Source organism: Oncorhynchus gorbuscha, linkage group LG16 (assembly GCF_021184085.1).
Source record: "Oncorhynchus gorbuscha isolate QuinsamMale2020 ecotype Even-year linkage group LG16, OgorEven_v1.0, whole genome shotgun sequence".
Classification (NCBI taxonomy): domain Eukaryota; kingdom Metazoa; phylum Chordata; class Actinopteri; order Salmoniformes; family Salmonidae; genus Oncorhynchus; species Oncorhynchus gorbuscha.
Window position 1 is genome coordinate 76,681,279 of NC_060188.1, and position 16,321 is coordinate 76,697,599.

Below are 16,321 nucleotides of genomic sequence, written 5' to 3' on the forward strand. Positions count from 1 at the left end.
TTGTAATAAAGTATTTGGAACTCTACGCGCCTTGGTCCGTACCTTTCGACGAACGTGACACTTTCTACTATTATTCTGACATTTCACATTCTTAAAATAAAGTGGTGATCCTAACTGACCTAAGACAGGGAATTTTTACTAGGATTAAATGTCAGGAGTTGTGAAAAACCGAGTTTAAATGTATTTGGATAAGTTGTATGTAAACTTCCGACTTCAACTGTATGTACCTGCTCAAAGCTATAGAGAAAACAATGATATCTCTATATTATATCTCTAAACTTAGGACCCATCAGGGGTGCTAGGACAGCTGTTGATGGGGACATACCGTGTCAGGGGTCCTCCAGGAGGTGATGCTGCTCCTGAGATCTGCCAACTGGTACATCAGCCCCCTGTGACATTCTCGACATCTCCTGCACAAGGTATTTAGTCTGTTCTCCTACACAAGGTAGTGTACCCTGCTATCTATGTCCCTACACCCTCCCCCTCCTATCTGTTTTAGAATACATAGTTAACTTCATAAAATGGGGGAAACCCCTCAATTTTCTTGAGTGAAATTAGACTATTTGGAGTATTATGTTGAATCTTGTGGTGACTAACTTGGTTGTCGGTCTTTAGATCAGTCAGAAGGACTCCCAGCAGCAGCCGTGTGTGGCCAAGGCCTTTCTAGAGGCTTTGATGAAGTTTGTGACCCGCAGTGGATTCTTCAGACTGGACCCAATGGGGACGTAACTCTGGACTCGGTCACTATACAAACTATTAGTAAGAGACTTTCTATGTTTGTCACACCATTGCACTACATTCATCCATTGAAGCAGAGCCTAATTGGAGAGACTTTTTCCTCCAGTCTGCTGCAGGGAGCTATGTGGCCTGTGCTGGATGTTGCATGTCAGGGACCGGTTCTCAATGTCTTGCAGGAAGTATCAGGCTGCAAGGAACCATGGGAGAGATCCCCAGGCACAATACAATGTTTTTTTGACTGTGTATATTGTTTGTTGTATCTTGTTCAGCCTGGAGTGTGTGTTTGTGTTATCCTCTGTCATTTATAGTCAGTTAACAACCTGCTTATGCATATTTCGCCCTGTAGGTCCCTGATGACGGTGAGGTGAAAGCAGCCTATGAGGAGGCTCTCCACTGGGCCTGTCGTTAAATGTGGAAGATTCATTTCAGTTGAATGCTTTCAGTTGTACATATGACTAGGTATCCCCCTTTTCCTCATCAGCTTGATCCCTGAACTACCCCATGTAAAACTGACCAGCAGTCACCTCATTCACATGTATTCACAGACATTCCTATTCAGTTACTTGTGTTTTTCCAGGTCCTACACAGGAGAGGTACAGATTAGTGACATCATGTCTCTTTTCCCAGGCTGTTGTCTTCCTCCAGGTGGCAGAGACGGATGCAGGTCTTCACTGAGAAGGAGGAGGTCAGAGTCCCCTGAGATGGAAGTACAACTCACTACCGCAGAGACCAAGGCACTGCACTGTCCCAGGTAGCTACTGTCTACTACTATCTCTGCTCTTCACCTTCCTGCCCAGCCTTAAGTAAAGGCTAATATTAATGTTTCTTACTGATTTTCATTATCTTTCTTTCTCTCTTCTAGCCTCAGGACAGAATGGCGGGGAGATGATTCAGGAGCGGCTCTGACAGAGGAAGAAGGACCTGAGGCACCTGGCCCACCTGGAGCTCTACCTGTGGGTGAGGGAGGAGGAGAAGGGGTAGGAGGGCAGGGGGCTGTAGCCCTGCTAGAGAGGTGGGGACCAGACTGAGTAACCGCACCCTGGGCTCCCCCTGCTGTACAGCGATGGAGACACAGCTGAGAACACGGCTGAGAACTGAGGCTCTCTCTCCTAACCTGCACAGCAGGCCTCATAACAGGTGGAGAGGCTTAGATATTAGCTATACCTTGATCTAATTAAAATCTTCCAGAAATATTACTCAGCTAATCCTCAGAATTTACAGTGTCAACCCTTTTGGTTTTCAGCAGAAGCAAGAGTGTGATGTTGCAAGACCGAGCAGACAAGTAAGACCGAGCAGACAAGTAAGACCGAGCAGACAAGTAAGACCGAGCAGACAAGTAAGACCGAGCAGACAAGTAAGACCGAGCAGACAAGTAAGACCGAGCAGAAAGACCGAGCAGACAAGTAAGACCAGTAAGACCGAGCAAACAAGTAAGACAAGTAAGACAGAGCAAACAAGTAAGACAAGTAAGACCGAGCAGACAAGACAGACAAGACCGAGCAGACAAGTAAGACAAGTTAGACCGAGCAGACAAGTAAGACAAGTTAGACCGAGCAAACAAGTAAGACAAGTTAGACCGAGCAGACAAGTAAGATCGAGCAAACAAGTAATGGTGGGTGAGAGCATCCAGGAGGAGGTCCAGAGCCGCCTGGGTCCAGCCCAGGACCCTGCTGTGGGGGAGGACAGCCCCTCCCTGACCCTCCTGTGCTGGTGACCTGGGAGTTTGATCTGGAGGATAAGGATTACCTGCGTTTCCTGGAGCTCTTCCTCAGCTAAGTGGCGGAGAAGGATGGCCCTGACCCAGACTGGTTGTGACCCTCCCTGCTGAAGGGCTTCTGTAGCCACTCCCTCACCTTCGATGTTCTCACCACCCTTTGCAGCCACCAGAGAGATGGATGCCACGCCCCCATGTTCAGAGATGGACACTGCTACAAGCCAGTCTGTCTTCGTTACCATCCCTGAACCACCCTCTTGGTTTCTCCACCATGAGCCCACTAACTCCCAGACCCAGCATGTCTGCCAGAGCCCTGCCCTTCCCTGGGCTCAGGATGCAGTCCAGCCCAGCTCCAAAACCCACACCTCAGAGGCCTCCTCACCTCAGAGTCAGAACTCTGTTCCCTGGGAGCAGATATCAGAGTGCTGGACGTTTGGGCCCCAGGCCTCCATGGAGGCTGTGGAGCTGCAGCTGGAGTCCAAGCTGGAGGCCCAGTTCCACGTGCTTGACAGGCTGCTGGATGGTGCTCATCCCCAACATCTCTGTCCACATCAAGAGTCTCCACCGAACACTGAGCCCACAAGACCAGGTGATCTCTGACAATAAGGCCATTCCTGTATGGTTCTAGTCACTAAGTGTTCCTGTCATGTTTCTTCCCCAGTCATTAACACTAGCAGATTTGCAGTGCTCAGAGAGAGAAGAGGACATCAGCTCACAGTGAGTTCTGTGTGTTGGAAACCCAAACAAAATGTCACTGATTTATTATTTATGAACATACTCATGTTCTCATTTAGTTTTTGACACCAGAGCCAAAAGCAATCATGGCTGGTTGGCTGAGGTGAGTTGGTAGGCTAGTGTTACTATGGTGACAGAAGCTACGGTATGGTATGACAGACACGGTGGATTCTAACCAAGGCAGCCAGTTACTAGAGGGGTTGTTTTCTGTCCTTGCCTTTTGGAATAGTACGTTTACATGAATGTTTCTGTGTGTTTTAGAGAGGAGGAGGTAGAGAATATGCTGTCTCATGGCTCCCTGAGAAGACCATCAGATATAACTGTAGAAGGGACAAGAGATATGTAAACGAGCGTAAACAGAAACAAGCTGTATATTGCTTTGTATTCTTTTTGATCCATATTATAACATTGCAGGAATACTTTGGTTCACTTACCTTAAATTGCATTTGAAACATTCCCTTGGTCTGTTTTCTCCTCTTCAGACCTCCCAGTGAGGGTCCAGGATCTTACTCCCCTTCCCAGACCAGCTTCCAACCCCTCCCCATGGCATGGCCTCAGGCTGGGACTCAGACAGCAGACTCTGCCCCTAATGGATGACTGCCCCAGAGGAGCACCAATACTACCTGCCCAGACAGACCGTCAGACAGCTGCTGCAGGACGTGCTATTTATACTGGTGCAGATAAGTATGAACATCAGTGAATGTATGTAGCTATTAGTGAATGAAATAGTGAATGTATGTAGCTATTTAAGCACTATTTAATGTTTGATTTGTGTTTCTCTCTTCAGTTGCAGTAGATCAACTTCATGTGTCTGATGCAGGTGGTTGGATCTTTGTTTGTCAACCTCCCACAGAACAACAAACCCCTGCTCCCTACAGCTCAGGACTGAAGCTGCTTCAGCTGCACCCTCCCCTGCTGTCCCTCCGGCGGCATGGAAACATGAGGCCTGGGGACCCTCTTCTGAGAAATCCAGCACTACTGTGACCCCCCCCCACACACCTGAACCCCAGAGGAGGAGAAGGGGGGCAGAGAGAGAGTCCACTGCTCCACCATCACACCTCAATCTGACACAGTATGTCCACCAGGAGCACACAACTTCAGAGGCCAGGGTGGAGAGTGGCGGAGAGACCAGGGTCCAGAGGGGCGGAGCCCCCCTACCCATACAGACCTCCCACTGTCCACGGCCTCACTCTCCTCCGCTAAACATCAATAAGAAAAACAAGGAAGCGAAAGACAAGATCTTGCAAGTTTAAACATTTAACTTTACTTGTGCATGTGACAATAACCTTAATTGAACGGACTATCTCATGGGACAAGAGATGTGCAGGCGTCACAAGGGAAGGATCACAACAAAGGAAACTCATTGATGTGCCTTTATGCTGTTATATTACTTGAAAGTGGCTCAACTGTTCATGGGAGCATGTGGAAGGAAGTCAGTACTGTGTGTGTCATGACTTCTCTTGGTACTCTCCTTCTTGGTCAAATAGCCCTTACACAGCCTGGAGGTGTGTTGGGTCATTGTCCTGTTGAAAAACAAATGATAGTCTCACTAAGCCCAAACCAGATGGGATGGCGTATCGCTGCAGGTATTCATGCTGGTTAAGTGTGCCTTGAATTCTAAATAAATCACTGTCACCTGCAAAGCACCGCCACACCATAACACCTCCTCCTCCATGCTTTACGGTGGGAAATAAACATGTGGAGATCATCCGTTCACCCACACTGCGTCTCACAAAGACATGGCGGTTGGAACCAAACATCTCCAATTTGGACCCCAGACCGAAGGACAAATTTCGACCGGTCTAATGTCCATTGCTTGTGTTTCTTGGCCCAAGCAAGTCTCTTCTTATTACTGGTGTCCTTTAGTAGTGGATTTTTTTGCAGCAATTCGATCATGAAGGCCCGATTCACAGTCTCCAGTTGATGTTGTGGAAGTGTCTGTCACTTGAACTCTGAAGTATTTATTTGGGCTGCAATTTCTGAGGCTGGTAACTCTAATGAACTTATCCTCTGCAGCAGAGGTAACTCTGGGTCTTCTTTTCCTGTGGTGGTCCTCATGAGAGCCAGTTTCATCATAGCGCTTGATGGTTTTTGCGAGTGCACTGGAAGAAACTTTCAAAGTTCTTGAAATTTTTCGTATTTTTAAAACATTTTATTTCACCTTTTATTTTACCAGGTAGGAAAAGTTGAGAACAAGTTCTCATTTACAACTGCGACCTGGCCAAGATAAAGCAAAGCAGTGCAACACGAACAATCATATCAACCTGATATCAACCAATGGTGGAAAAAGTACCAAGTTGTCATACTTGAGTAAAAGTAAAGGTGTCATAATTGAAAATGACTGAAGTGAAAGTTAAGCTAACCGGGCGGCACCATTTTCTTGTTTTTAATTTATTTACGGATAGCCAGGGGCACACTCCAACCCTCAGACATAGTTTACACACAAAGCATGTGTTTAGTGAGTATGCCAGATCAGAGGCAGTAGGGATGACCAGGGATGTTCTCTTGATAAGTGTGAATTGGACAATTTTCCTGTCCTGCTAAGTATTCAAAATATAACGAGTACTTTTGGGTGTCAAGGAAAATGTATGGAGTGAAAAATACATACTTTTCTTCAAGAATGTAGTGAAGTAAAATTATAAAGTGGTAAAAAGTAAACTTACCCAAAGAAACTACGTAAGTAGTACTTTCATGTATTTACACTTAAGTCCTTTACGTTACTGATATCAACAACAAATTCACCATACATTTATTTTGAAAGGTGAATACAGAATTTTCATACCAGCCTTTCTCACTTCCCTCCAGGAAAGAAAGCCTGCACTTTTCACCAGGATGCCATCTTTGAGCAGACCCAAAGAATGTCAGGAGAGGAGTCAGGAGAGGAGTCAGGAGAGGAGTCAGGAGAGGAGTCAGGAGAGGAGTCAGGAGAGGAGTCAGCAAGTATTACGTTTGTGACAAATAGCTAAGTGCCTTTCAACTGCGTTTTAGGATAGCTCCAAACAGAGAGACAGCTCCCGCACCCAGGTAACACGCACAATCCATACTAACTGACCAATGACTTTTACATGCTCTGAGTTCAAATGACTGGGTGGGAGGTTTATTCAAATTCACTGTATTTTGTATTTTATGAGGATCCCCATTAGTTGTCGCTAAGGCAGCAGCTACTCTTCCTGGGGTCTACACAAAACATAAAACGTGACATAATACAGAACATTAAAAACAAGAACAGCTCAAGGACAGAACTACATACATTTAAGAACCGAGTGTTATTACCAGTATGTGTGATTGGCTGGATTATGATAACTCATGGGACTCAATCACCCACTACCAAGCAGGAAGAAGGAGAGCGGTGGTATCATTGTCTCGGACTCAGAGCTCATCGGCCCCCCCAGTGCCCCAACATCTGACTGGTCAGGAGGAGGATGCTAACTTGGTGGCCCACCACTACCACCAGGGTACAGAGAAAGCACAGCAGACGATGATGAGGATATGCAGATGACGAAGATGATGTAAGTCTGTATGTTTCCATTTTGCACACAAGGAAACGACTGAATGTTTTACATAGATTTACTTGAGTTTAAAAAAACATCTGCTCCTGAACTACTTCTCAAGTACATACATTTACATAAGTAGGCCAAGTAAATTCATACTGATCTTCATTCGTTTCAGTATGCAACACTGAACATTCTACAGTCATAAAAGCTGCATCATTATTTTAGTGGTGTGTTCTTACTACGTTATACCACCAGAGGGTAGCACAATCTTTTAATTGTTTACCTTTATTTAACTATGACGTCCAAACCTGGGCCAATTGTTCACTGACCCTTTTATAAATGTATTTAACTAGTCAGTTAAGAACAAATTCTTATTTTCAATGATGGTCTAGGAACAGTGGGTTTAACTGCCTTGTTCAGTGGCAGAACGACAGATTTTTACCTTGTCAGCCTAGGGATTCGATCTATGAAACCTTTCGGTTACTAGTCCAACGCTCGAACCACTAGGCTACCTGCCGCCCTATGGAACTTCCAATAATGGCTGGTTGTGATAAAGCCTGGAATCGAACCAGGGTCTGTAGTGATGCCTCTAGCACTGAGATGCAGTGCCTTAGACCGCTGCGCCACTCGGGAGCAAAGTATTAGCATTGAGACAAGCTTTATTGTTGCATTTTACACAATGGTCTTGAGTCGACCTAGTGTAATCTAAGTTTACTGGTTCTTCACAATGAATCATGGGGAGCAAGAGTTGGCTTTCTCACACCAAGCTCCTGATAAAACCATAATAAAAAGCCATCATTATAAAGTATGTAGGCCACCGAAAGGCACTGCCCAAAGACAATTGGCCACGTGGTTTTCTCCTTAAAAAAGCATTCTCTCATCTCCTCCTCTCATCTCCTCCTCCTCCTCTACTCACTCTCTGAGTAGTAAATGTATCTTTGCTGTGTGTGCGATATGGGTGATGTAGCCCATAGTGTTGTCCCGATAACAGTATCACTATACCAGGAAGGAAAGGAAAATGAACAGTCCTAATGTTGGAAAAAACAGCCTTATATTGTTACCCACAGTCACATTTGTTTCTTTTCCAAGCTATATCACACAATATTGTACAAAAATAGGTTTTAAAGAATTTAGTCTGCTTCGTGTTTTCTTTTTTGCCAAGGAAAATCTGCTATCGTGACAACACTAATAGCCTAGAGTTCTCAGGGCAGGTGTGGTTTGATGGTGGCCTGTGACAGGCAATAGCATAGCCCTCAGGCCAAACCTAGACCTCTCATTGGGTGCAGGTGTACCTAGTGGGCACTGCTATGGTAGAAAACCAGCCTGTAATTTTACCTTTATTTAACTAGGCAAGTCAGTTAAGAACAAATTCTTAATTTCAATGACAGCCTAGGAACAGTGGGTTAACTGCCTTGTTCAGGGGCATGACGGCAGATTTTTACCTTGTCAGCTCGGGGATTCAATCTTGCGGTTACTAGTCCAACACTTTAACCACTAGGCTACCTACCGTCCCAGGTAACCTAACATATCACACCGCCCACTAAAGCTGAAATATCATGTATGACAGAGTGCCAGGCAGCCCACTCCACCACCAACCACCACGCATGTATGACAATCAACTTCTTCTCTCTCAGAATTCAGTGAAAAAGATTCCAAACAATTATGAGATCACTCTGCAGCATGGCTCCAAAACCGTAAGTATTTTACTACTTTCCTCTCTTTTAAAGCCCCTCTATATTTATAAACTGCCAACGGCTGAGCTGGAGTGTATTAGCAGAACTCTACACCATATTTAGCCTGATTACAGAGCCGTCCATTAGCCTTTGCGGTCACTGACACACTGGGCCATATTTGGAGAGCTGTGCGAAGCCCACTGTTCCTCCCTTCATGGCCTGCAGGGCTCACACTACTGTTAGGGTCTTCTCCTCAACGAGGAACCTTGATTGGTTCACTGTTGACTCTTTCTCTAAAGGAAATCCAGTAAGTGATTCCTGCACTGTGTTCAAGTCCCTGGAGATAGGAACCCACTTTATTTAACAATGGTCCCCATCCCTGAGCTTATTGCTTCCCAAACGAAAATGTCTCTGGGCCCTCTACCCCCTGCTGTGTTAATGCGGTTTGATATTGACCTGAATTGCTATCTGCACTTTGGGAGAGTAGTTATGTGCGTGCTGCGTGTTGTATGCGTGTGCAGCTTAGTGGGTAACAGTTCAGCAAACAGATTGGTATTGTGAAGGGTTTGCTGGTGTAGCTAAATACCAATCTTTGGTCTCATTTGAACCCTCCACTCTCCTTTTGTTGATAGAAAGAAGAAACCCAACTATGTCTAGTGCAGCCAAGGCTCAGTGTGTTCCATTCTCCTACCCAGCCTGATGGGCTTTTCATTGTGTTGAGTATGAAGGAATGGACAGAGGGAGACCCAGACATCTCCACATTCTGTCTGTATAATATCAGTTTACAGTGTTTGTGAGATTAGTCATATAATATAATATAATAATATATGCCATTTAGCAGACGCTTTTATCCAAAGCGACTTACAGTCATGTGTGCATACATTCTACGTATGGGTGGTCCCGGGGATCGAACCCACTACCCTGGCGTTACAAGCGCCATGCTCTACCAACTGAGTTACAGAAGGACCATATAACTATAATCTGAGTTTTCATTTTCGGAAGTTGCTTTCATTTCATTTAGCTCATCTAATTTGTAAACATTTCAACTGTATTAAATAAGAACTTTTTTTATATCCACAACAAAATGTACAACCATCAAAATAAAGTTATTTATTCTCTTATGCTGTAAGTGTCGAGATGATGTGTTAAATCCCAGATGAAGCTTTAGAGGTCTTATAGATGCAACAGAAAAACAATGTATTCCTTTGAACCCATTTTAGCCATTACTGGGGTGTGTTTGAGTGGTCATTACAAACATTTCCACGATTATAACATTAACAGGAAAAAAACGACAGGCGCAAGCAAGAGTATGAAAGAGTTGCAGAGTTAAAATGAAAGCAATCAATCCAGCAAGATTTAAGTGACAAGTGGATTTTGCATCCCTCAAACACAGAAAATAGATGGTTGAAAACGATAGATCTTCAGGTGGGCGTGGAATGTGCACTGGATCTCTCTATGATGTGTGTTGTCACGGTTCCTGTTGTCATGAAGTTGGCCTGTGGGTAAGGTTTATGACCCCCTCCCCAATAAATACCTTTCTCCCTTCCCTCTCTCTTGACTCTACAGAGGGACTCTTGAATAGACTTTGTTAAACAGAGAGTCTGGGAACATCAAACAAGTGGAGGGAAAGGAACCATATTTTGGTAATAGAACCAGTTGAAAATATGCGTTGGTACTTAATGAATATGATGTCAGTTCGGTTGTCATCTGAGACATTATGACTGATGACAGGATGACCTGAACTGTATCTGGGAAAGTCTACACATTATAGTTATCAGATTCACATGGAATTGTTGTGCAATTCAAAAGTTTAAATATACATTTATTTGTGAAAAGGTTAAATGTAATTTTAGCTTCCAAATGAGAGATTAGAGTTTTCATAAGGTTAGGGCTCTGCTCAATCAGTGGCCCGTCCCTGTGAAGAGACATGGGTTATAAAATATGAAACACACCCTTCTCTCCCTCCACTATATAAGCCCTTGACGAAAATGTAACCTCCTGTTCCGAGGACGATAGGACGACGGTCCATACGTTGAAAAGGACTAACATGTCAACTACAGAACTAAGCCAACCTCAGTGTGAGCTTTGGTTGCCAATGGTATGAACTTATTCACTACAGAAGTGATACCTCCTAGCCTTTGAGTTAGCAGCGGCCGCTGTAAACGTGGGCTAGGAAAGGACGGACAGAATATCCCATCTACCACAACGGCGACACTACAACGTATCCCATTCACCACCAGAGACACTCTTCAAAGGACTCTGTTGTGCAACATGGCCTTCCATCTACCACCAACCTATTGAAGCGCAGCTCAGAGTAAATATTTATTGCATTTTCCTTTTCCAAATGGGCAGTAATTTAGAATGCATAAGATTCTGTATTTACGATAGAGTAGCTGCCTACGGCCCGATAGAGACATAGCTTCTCCCTTTGTTCCTCAAGTCTTCCCCCTCTTTCACTCAAATCCAACCCCTGTTCTTTATGTAACCAGCTGTCATATCTGTTTCCTTTATGACATGATTTGTAATCAATGTATGATTAATTATGTGTATATGTAATTCTGTGTGATTAGTTAGGTATTTAGTCAATAAATAATTAAACCCAATGTTGTATTGGTTTTTCAACTTGTTAGCCAGGGTTTGTGAAGATAACCAAGAATTTACAACATTCAGATGAGACTGAAATAAGGTGACAATTAATATTGACTGCTTTTGATGTAAAATATTACTAGGTCTTTAAGAGTTTATTCGGAAGATAACAGCTCTATAAATATTATTTCGTGGTGCCCAGAATTCCTAGTTATTTACATTTACATGATTAGCTCAATCAGGTAATATTGATTACAGAGAAAGGATTTTATAAAATAGCATGTCATATCACTTAATCCGGCATAGCCAAAGACACAACACTGTTTCAAAACTTCTTCGGGATTTAAAGCTGTTCTATAACCATGCTGAATCATTGATGGATTTCCTACTTATTCATTCCTGATTCCGGGAATCTTCCAACCAGGAATTCTGGAAAACCAAGGAATTTTATGAACGTTACTGGATTTTTGCAACCCTACACAGTAGTAAAAAGCTTTGCCTTTGACATCCTCTCACTTTGTGTCCCCTCTCAGGGACCAGATCAGGTCCCTACAATACAGCATCCCCAGTGATTTCATCCTGGTGGTCTCTGGGAATGCCCAGGCCAAGGTGTTGAACTGAGACGGGTTCTCCGGTCATAGTATCCCAAGGTAGACCAGTACATCGTGGACATGGCTAACACCAAGGTATGCTCTCATCTCCTACTCTCAAATATGTGCTTCCTCTGTAGCTGAGCACTGTAGTTTTGAGTTCCACAAAGTGGGTGTGGAAGAGTTGATCATTTTTTTGTGATCTGTAAATAAGGACAAACCACCTATTACCGACAACCTGGATGGTAAATTGCTGAGGTTGGTAGCGGAATACATTGTGACTCCTGTTTTCCACATCCTCAATTTAAGCCTAGAAGACAGTGTGCCCTCAGACATGGGGTGAGGCAAAGGTCATTCTGCTACCCAGACAGCCAACCAATCAGCCTGTTACAAGTGCTTAGCAAACTTTTGGAAGCCTAGTGGTTAGAGCGTTGGGCCTGTAACCAAAGGTTGCTGGGTCGAAACCCCAAGCCGACAAGGCTCTGCCGGTGTGCCCTTAGGCACTTAACCCTAATTGCTCCTGTAATATGCTGACCAGACCACTCACGTGTGTCTGCTATCGTGTGCATGTTGATTTTGCCTACCCACACCAGACGTGGTCAGGACACGCAGGTTGAAATATCAAAACAAACTCTGAACCAACTATATTAATTTGGAGACCGGTCTAAAAGCAAACATTTATGGCAATTTATCTAGCCATCTTGCTGTTGCTAGCTAATTTGTCCTGGGATATAAACATTGGTTTGTTATTTTACCTGAAATGCACAAGGTCTTCTACTCCGACAATTCATTTCTATAATCTCTCCTCCTTCAGGCTTCTTCTTTGGACTTTATATGGTGGTTGGCAACCAACTTTAAGGTGCATTACCATCACCAACTGGACTGGAGTGTGGACCTCATATCATTTTTCAATCACCCACGTGGGTATATGTTCCAAAAAAAACAATGAGGAGATGGGAGAGGCGGGACTTACAGCGTCACAAATAGGAACAAGTTCTATTTTAGCGCCTGGCTACGCAGATGCTCTTGAGCAGTGTGGGTGTAATGATTGAAGAACATGTATGTGTACATTTATTTTGACGAGGGCGGTGTGGTCATCATGTAAGTCGCTCTGGATAAGAGTGTCTGCTAAATGACTCAAATGTAAATGTGTTGAAGGTACCGAACTGTTCAAGTTGGCACTCAGTTTGGACACTCATCGGTACAACACAAGACATGCAACCAGAGGTCTCTTCACAATCCCCAGGTCCAGAACAGAGACTGGGAAACTGACTACAAGTACCTCAAGCTAGCAATAAAAACAATGATGAAAAAACAGATAAAAGAACACCTTACTGCACAAAGGGGACAGTGAAGAGAGACAGCCAATTTATGGCTTGTATTGTAATTTGCATTGTACTATGTATTCGACCTATATATTTTGTGTATGTACTGATATGTAGGCTTTGTTTGACGTTTTAAATGGATGTATTTCAGTCCTTGTTCTGTACTATGGCTTATGTCATGTTCCCTGTGGATCCCAGGAAGAGGAGCTGATACTTTGCAGAGGCTAATGGGGATCCTAATAAATACCAAAAACGGAGAAGGGAAGATCAAAATCCATCAGATGCCCCCTATCTGTGGCCACTGAAGCAAGCTTTGGGCTCTAGGCCTAGCTTTGTATCAGTGATGACTCCTGCACTGTGCTCTCTCGGGGTAGTACTGCAGCTGCAGGTTAGTTTGTGTATGGAGGTAATGATGTATACTGTACTTATAGCTGGGAGAGGGTGAGAACAATCACAACTAGTTCATCCCGTGGTGACCGACCACTGATCAGGGTTGCGTTCATTTAATATGTCTAGGGTGAACTGTTTTGCTGCTTAAAAGACCATTATTGACTGTCCATTTGCAGAGCATGTTCTGCATGGTGGCTGGTCAATAACCATCCCGGGTAGCTGCAATGCCACTTGCTTACATATTGAGAATGATGTGGTAGAGATGACTTCCCCCGGTAGGAGAACTGTGTTATGTTGACTGTAGCTGGGTGTCTCTCTACATTCTTGTGGATCCCTGCTCTATTGGGGATGTAACTGGCAGCAGGCTTCTGGGTAGTGAAGATCTGCAGTGGACCGTTAAAGGTGACCCAACTAATAATGTCCAAAACAAATGTTCTCACATCACCACCACACGCTCACTAGTCTCGCTCTTTCTCCCTCACTCTCTTCTGTGCTCCGTCACTCACACAACACCTACCAATACTTTTCTGCTGTCTATCACACTGTACACACTGTACACACACACATACACACACACACACACACACACAATCTAAAGCAGAGGAGAGAAATTTAGACATCTGTAGCGTTGTGTTGTGTGACAAATCGGCACATTTTAGATGGGCCTTTTATTGTTCCCAGCATAAGGTGCACCTGTGTAATGACCATACTGTTTAATCAGCTTCTATCTTGCCAAAGGAGAAATGCTTGGCACAGTTATCTCAGGCTGCTATGCAAGGCTTCTGTCTGTAAAGCTGTCCAGTTGTGTTTTGAGTTTGATCTGTTTAAGTCCAGATTCCTGTGTGGTACTGGTAACTGGGTATAATAACTATTTTAATGCCTCCCAGTCCCTTCCGCTGACTGCTTAGAGCATTGATCTATTGTTACGGGCAATTATGAAGTGCTTTGAAAGGCTGGTCATGACACACATCAACACCATCCCAGACACCCTAGACCCACTCCAATACGCGTACCGCACCAACAGATACACAGAATCTCAATTGCACTTCATACTGCCCTCTCCCACCTGGACAAGAGGGTAAACAACTATGTGATAATGCTGGTCATCAACTACAGCTTAGCATTCAACACCATAGTCCCCGCCAAGCTTATCACCAAGCTAGGGATCCTGGGATTGAACACATCCCTTTGAAACTGGATCCTGGACTTCCTGACGGGCTGTCGCCAGGTAGTGATAGGCAACATCACCTACACCACGCTGACCCTCGACACGGGGGCCCCTCGGGGGTGTGTGCTGTCCCTTCCTGTACTCCCTGTTCACTCACGAGTGGGTGGCCACACATGACTCCCAACTCCAAGTTTACTGACTGCACAACGGGCCTGATCACCGACAGCGATGAGTCAACATACAGGGAGGAGGTCAGAGACTTAGCAGTGTGATGCCAGGACAACAACCTTCTCTCAACGTCAGTAAGACCAAGGAGCTGATCATTGACTACAGGAGAAAAAGGGGAGAGCGCGTCCACATCGACGGGGCTGTTGTGCAGCGGGTCGAGAGCTTCAAGTTCTTTGGCGTCCACATTACGACCTAATATGGTCCACACACACTCACAGAGTCATGAAGAGGGCACGGCAGGCAATGCCTTTACCCCCCGGGAGGCTGAAAATATTTGGCATGGGCCCTCATCCTCCAAAGGTCCTACAGCTGCACCTTCGAGAGCATCTTGACTGCAAACAGAGGGTGGTGTGAACAGCCCAGTACATCACTGGGGCCAAACTCCCTGCCATCCAGGATCTCTATATGAGGCGGTGCCAGAGGAAGGCCTGAAAAATGGCCAAATACTCCAGCCACCCAATCCATAGACTGTTCACTCTGCTACCGTCTGGCAAACAAATCAATTCAAATTGGTCACATACACTTGATTAGCAGATGTTATTGCAGGTGTAGTGAAATGCTTGCGCTTCTAGCTCCAACAGTGCAGTAATATCTAACAAGTAATATCTAACAAATTACACAACATATACACACTAAGTAGGAATGAATTAAGACTATATACATTTGGACGAATGACGTCAGAGCGGAACGGACTAAGATACAGTAGAATAGTATAGAATATAGTATATACATATGAGATGAGTAATGCCAGATATGTAAACATTATTAAGTGAATGAGATACCGTAGAATAGTATAGAAAACAGTATATACATATGAGATGAGTAATGCCAGATATGTAAACATTATTAAGTGAATGAGACTGTAGAATAGTATAGAAAACAGTATATACATATGAGATGAGTAATGCAAGATGTGTAAACATTTAAGTGAATGAGATACCGTAGAATAGTATAGAAAACAGTATATACATATGAGATGAGTAATGCCAGATATGTAAACATTATTAAAGTGACTAGTGGTCCATTTCTTAAAGAGGCTCTAACCAGAATAGAAAGAGTGGGAGGCCCCGGTGCACAACTAAGCAAGAGGACAAGTACATTAGTGTCTAGTTTGAGAAGCAGACGCCTCACAAGTCCTCAACTGGCAGCTTCATTAAATAGTACGAAAAACACCAGTGACTCTGGGATACTGGCTTTCTAGGCAGAGTTGCAAAGAAAAATCCATATCACAGACTGGCCAATAGAAGGCCAGCATCCTGGAGTCTCCTCTTCACTGTTGACGTTGAGACTGGTGTTTTGAGGCGTCTGATTCTCAAACTAGACACTTGTCCTCTTGCTTAGTTGTGCACCGGGGCCTCCCACTCCGCTTTCATTTCTGGTTAGAGCCAGTCTGCGCTGTTCCGTGAAGGGAGTGATACACAGTGTTGTACGAGATCTTCAGTTTCTTGGCAATTTCTCGCATGGAACAGCCTTCATTTCTCAGAACAAGAACAGAATGATTAGTAGCAGAAGAAAGTTATTTGTTTCTGGCCATTTTGAGCCTGTAATCGAACCCACAAATGCTGATGCATAGGAAAACAGTTTTCACCTGTGCTAACATAATTGCAAAATGGTTTTCTAATAATCAATTATCCTTTTCAATGATCAACTTGGATTAGCTAACACAATGTGCCATTGGAA

General features: G+C 44.2%; 1 long non-coding RNA gene across 1 annotated transcript; it reads left to right on the forward strand.

Moving 5' to 3' along the window:
* The first annotated feature begins 5,332 nt into the window (after positions 1-5,332).
* LOC124000869 lies at positions 5,333-10,125 on the forward strand. Its single transcript, XR_006832678.1, has 3 exons — positions 5,333-6,696; positions 8,316-8,375; positions 9,921-10,125. It is a non-coding gene; the product is annotated as an uncharacterized LOC124000869 (long non-coding RNA).
* The last annotated feature ends 6,196 nt before the right edge of the window (positions 10,126-16,321 follow it).